The sequence below is a fragment of the Blastomyces gilchristii genome (genome assembly GCF_000003855.2).
Source record: "Blastomyces gilchristii SLH14081 genomic scaffold supercont1.26, whole genome shotgun sequence".
NCBI classification, from domain to species: domain Eukaryota; kingdom Fungi; phylum Ascomycota; class Eurotiomycetes; order Onygenales; family Ajellomycetaceae; genus Blastomyces; species Blastomyces gilchristii.
The window spans coordinates 535,665-541,683 of record NW_003101656.1 but is presented as its reverse complement, the minus strand read 5'-3'; positions in this window follow the sequence as shown (position 1 = coordinate 541,683).

The window sequence follows — 6,019 nt, the reverse complement described above, 5'->3', positions numbered from 1 at the left end:
AAGAAGTTCATCAGTTTAAGCTGTTATATGTCATAATTCATCTAGTGTAGGTTCAGAAGAAGATGAGATATCAGTGTCAGTGTCAGTGTCAGTGACAGTTCAGAGAGAGAGTGTTCTAATCAGAGAAGTGTGTATAGTGTTATGAGTTTTTTTATCTTAATCAACTAATATCTTCAGATCTAGAAGCTAGTGTTCTTAGTTCATTCAACAGATATCTGTTACATCAGAAGGCATATCTTACTCTAGTCATGAGAGAATATCTGTCATTGAGTTCTGGCTGCTGAGATGATAGTGTATTATAAAATGAAAGCAGCTTAGAAACTCAGATTATCATATCTATCATTCAGTGAGTTTAACAGTCATTGTAAAGTATTTGAGATTCTTATAATCTATGATTATCTCAAATTCAGAAACTCTTCATAGTTCAGAGTCTCATTCTTCTAGACAGTGTACAATTATAAGAAGTTTCTTGTTATAGATCTTATAATTGCATTCAGTAAGACTTAGTTTCTTGAATATGAAGACATATAATTATAGAACATCTTCATTATTATATTACAATATTGCTTCTTCTGTTATATAGTCAGAGAAATCAGCTTCAACAACTGTCTCACAATCAGAGTTAAATATCATTAGTAGAGAAGTATTGATGAATATCTTCTTCATCTGTATGAATGCAGCTTCAGTATCTGCTGATCACTGAAATACTGAGTTCTTCTTAATGAGTTCTGTAAGTGATCTGATGATATCTGAGAAGTTTCATATAAATCACTGATAGAAGTTAGTAAATCTGATAAAGCTTCATACATCTTTCACAGTATACAGAGCGTCTCATTCAAGAATGACAGAGACTTTCTCAGAATTTATTTGAATCTTCTTATCAGCTTCTATAATAAAACTCAGATATTTGATACTCTTGATTTCAAAGTCACACTTATTGATATCTATCAGTAGTTATACTTCTCATAGTCTTTGTAATATCTTCTATACATATTCTTGATATTCTTTTCTGAACTCATCAGTGAAGATGAGAATGTTATCAAGATATACAGATATGAATTCATTAAGAAAATCTCAGAGTGCTCAGTTAATATACTTCTGAAATGTACTGAGAGTGTTAGCTAGTCTGAAGAGAGTAACTATTCATTCAAAAAGGTTATATTGTGTTCAGAATGCTGTAAGTCACTCATCTTCTTCAGTGATATGAATCTTATGAAACACAGTGATAATATCTACTTTTATAAATTATTGAGCTTATTCAATGTGAGCTAGAGTTTCATTAAAAAGAGATAGTAGATAGCAGTCCTTCTTTATTATTCTATTCAGTTCTCAATAGTTCACACAGAATTAGAGTTCTTCATCTAATTTCTTTGCAAAGAGAATAGAGACTGTGATAGAAGAATTGATAATATATATAAATTCTTTATTCAATAGATCATTGAGTGTCTTTCAAAGAAGAAGAAGTGCATCTCAGAATATATTGTAAAGATAATCTTATAACAGTTTGAGCTTTTTATCATTCTTCTTCTCTAACTTGATACTGTGATTCACTTCAGAATCTTGTAAGAGAGGTATATTTATAATATTATCTTATGAGAAGACATCTAGATATTCATGATATTAATAAGAGAGTTTTGTATGAGAATCTATTATTATAACACAGAATAACTTTTCTAGAGCCTTTTTAATATTAGTCAGACTAATGAAATAGATTATTATATAATTCTGCTATCAGTGACTTCTTTTTTAAAGTATTTCATACACATTAACAGAGATCTGTGTCAGATTCATGATCTTATGAATGTTATCTTCATGAATTCTATCATTGTTAGAGAATATCAAGCTTCTGTTTTAAGTGTTTAATAAGATACCTTGTTCAGATAGTCAGGCAAGTTCTAACATAAGATTATAATCAAGATTATCAACTTCATATATATACACATCTTCATATTAATGTTCTTCTACATGTATGATTAACTTTATCATGTAACAGATATAAATATCTTTTGAGTCATTAAATTCTTTAAGAAGTCAGAATTTTAATAAGAGAATACACTGAAGATTGTAACATCTTATAACTTAAGATTTAATCATTGTATAATAACATAGACTGCTGTCTATCATAGCTTTCATATTATACATATTATCAATCACAGTAGATATAAGAATTATGTTCATTGTTATTTTCTCTTTAAATCATTGTTATTCAATCTCTTCAAGCTTCTGTTTATAAATTTAAATAGAAGCTAATCTTTTCCCTGTTTCATCAGAGTATTCTCATAGTTATCTTCAAAATCCTTCTCTAATATAATATGATTGATATGAACAGGCACTGATTCATTCTTTGAGTGAGAAGGCACATAGACTGATCAACAGTTGAAAGCAACATGCTCTGATCAGTTACAGTTGATGTACACTTCTCATTGACATTGATCAGTGACTTCTTCAGAAGTGATCTTAGAAACTTGAAAGTCTGTTCAGACAGTGAAGACTCTTGCTTATGTATAGACATTCAAGTCTACTCAATTCATAGCATCTGCATCATTGTTCTTCTTCAGTGTGAGTGTATGAGTGACTGAAGTATAACATCTTCTATCACTGTTCTATATACTCTTGAGCTTGATAAGATGATTGTTCAATGTTCAGAGCTGTGTGTAGAAGCCTTTATAAGTCTGATCTTTGTCTATACTTATAAGAGTCTGTAAGAGTTTGAAAGTTAATATCTTCTTAAGCATGCTAATCTTCATTTAATTCTCTCAAGATTAATTATCTACTTCTAGAATCTTGATGTTAAAGTCAGAGATAAATGTTGTAAGAGAAGTGTTTCTCTGTCAGATACTCTGTAATCAATCTAATACTTTCTATTGTATAGTAGTGTCTCAGAACAGAATATCAAGATATTTGATAATATTATCAGATGTTTATAACACTGATTTACATGCTTTCATTCATGAATAGAACTTCTGTTTCATATAATTCTTTAATCATTTATTAATATATCAATCTTGATTGATTAATGAACTGATGACATCTTCATCTACACTCAGTTTTGTAAGCATTTTCATTTGTCATGATGAGTAGAGAGGGAGATTGAAAGTATTGAAATATACAAAAGTATCTAAGCATTCTTTCAGTGCTTTTATATTCAATTCTGTAGATGTTGAAATCACATGAGTTCTTTGTTGAATTAATTGTTGAATCTCTTTGTATTGAAGTTATTGAGTTACATGCATCTCTGCTATCTGTTGCTGTTATAATTTCAATATTACTTAAAGTCACTGTGATATTACTTCTATACTCATGTTCAAGAGTTCTCTTATATTGTTGTTAGATATGTCATTCTTTGAGTGTATGATATCTGTTAAATCTTGAAGAAGTGTAATTGTATGAATATCTCATATATCTGAGTGTCAGAACTCTCAGGTCTTTTGCTAATAGTCTCTTATAAAATCTTACTCTCTTTGTAAGATCTTGTTACAGAGTCAGAGTAACTGATAAGCAAGCTTCTATCTGAGAACTCAGTATCTGTTTAACTATTAAACTATTTCTCTATTTCTTACACAGTATTACACATTTAGATATCTCAGTGAGTAATTATTTCTAATGAGGAGATGATATATGAATAATCATTTCTAATAAGAAGATAATGAATATTTTTCAAGTGTAAGAGGCCTACACTGAATAGATCAGTATAATATTTATAGGTCTTATATAACAAAGTGAAAAATGTTAGAGAAGGAAACAAAGAGAAAGTGTGAGAATCAGTGATTGAAGTGAATATTTATACACATATGTAGTGGTGTACACGGTGGAACTTCGGGGCGGAAGAATAGGAATTCTGTAGATTTTCAGCCGAGGATCAGTGACTGAGAATTGGAGCGGTAGGAATCTGTGAAGTGTAATGAAATAGTCTATATGATTGATTGAACACAGTCAGTCACATAACATGAGATAACATTTCTAGAGTCTTTTTAATATCAGTCAGACTGATAAAGTAGATTCTCATATAATTCTGCTATTAATGATCTTGTCAGTGATTCTATCAGTGACTTCTTTTTCAGAGTATTTTATAAGTATTAACAGAGATATGTGTCAGGTTCATAGTCTTGTAAATACCATCTTTATGAATTTTATCATTGTTAGAGAATATTAAGCTTCTGTTTTAAGTATTTAATAAGATACCTTGTTCAGATAGTCAGACAAGTTTTAATATAATGTTATAATCAAGATTTAACTTTATATGTATAGATATCTTCATTTTAATGTTGTTTAACATCTATATTTAGTTTCATTATATAACAGATGTAAATGTCTTTTGAATCATCAAATCCTGCAAAAAGTCAGCGTTTTGATAATTATTATTATTATTATTCTTTCATTATACTTATATGCAAGCACAGCTTATGATGAGTCCTTGCATGCTGTTAAATACAGGTCAAGTGTTGGTTATACAGGAGGAAATACAGGTGTTGAGACCATGCCAAGATAATAAGAACATAGGAAAATACAAAGAAGTAACAATTAGATACATGCAATAATAACTTCTTAGCCCAGGAACATAGAGTGATTTATTGAAGTGATTTGTACACCTCTGTATTTATTAGAAACCTGAGGTGCTTGAGTTCTGGATTTAATGTATCCCCTGCGGGTTTCAAACCCACACACCTTGGTTTCCCATGCCAAGGCGCTACTGAGTGGCCGCATTAATCATTCAGCCACCAGGGCCAGAGTTTTGATAAGAGAATATACTAATGATTATGATGTCTTACACAAGCGCTCCACCACGAACTCGCTCAATTTTTCGAATAAGAACCCGCCGATAGATCCATCGAAAAGCCCTCGATCATACGAGCATTGTGACCCCATCGCCGACCGCATACCCCGTGTGGTGGTGGAGTTATCCAGCCAAACGTGAACCAGATGTTGTTCAAAACTCCTGTGTGGGATTATCCCCCATTCTCTCCTACCACACCACAAACCCGGGCCAAATTGCCATACAAATTGTAAGGTGAAGAGACCTAGCCATATGCACCAATCTTCTTGATTTTGGAAGATCCCTGATCTGTAGTTGTGAAGATATCTGAGAAGTGATCTCTGTGAAAACCCTGTCCATCTTTGATGTTCCAAAACATCAATGCCAAGTTCCACCCTCATACCACCCTTCCTAATCTGGCCCATCCCCGGCAGAAAAATACAAAAAGATACCTCAGTGATAATATCAAGCATATAATCAACAGCCACTTCTGAAGTGCCACCTCTGTGGTCTGTCTTCAGTGTATCTAGACATCAATGCCAACTCTCACCCTTGTATCACCCCTCTCAATCTGGCCCATCCCCGGCAGAAAAGTACAAAAAGATACCTCAGCAACTGTATTTGATACATAATCAGCAGACACAACAACTATAAAATTAGTATATCTCAAGGTCTGACTGAGCCTTTGATCCCTGCACAGTGAGATATATTAAATCTAGTTTTAATATCTCAATATTTAATAGATTCTGCAAGGAATTGAGAACAGCAATACTAGATTTCTATTGAATTTAAGAATTAACTCTATATTAATATAATCATTGATAAAGTCTTCTATTTTGAGATATAAATAACCAGTTCCTCTACATCTCACTGACAATATTTATATTATTATATAGAAATAGACAATATCAAGACTCTAAAGAGGAAATGTCTTGATAGAGAATATACAGTAGTGCATATCTTAGCAGTTTCTATCTCATTCTTCTGCAGCAGTTAATGCAAAAAAAAAAAAAAGATCTTAGAAATAGTTTTTTACTTCTCTTAAAAAAGTAAGATGTTTTTCTCTGAGTTTTATACAATATTCTTATAAAGAATTAAAAACAGAGCTGTTTTCTGTCATAATTTTATATTCTTTTAAGTAAGAATTACTTTTTCAGTGACTGAAGAGCTATATTAATACTTAATTCTTTTTTACACTCTTTATAACTCATTTGAGTTGCACACTGTATGTGAGAGATGATGATTTAGAATAAAATAGAATAAAAT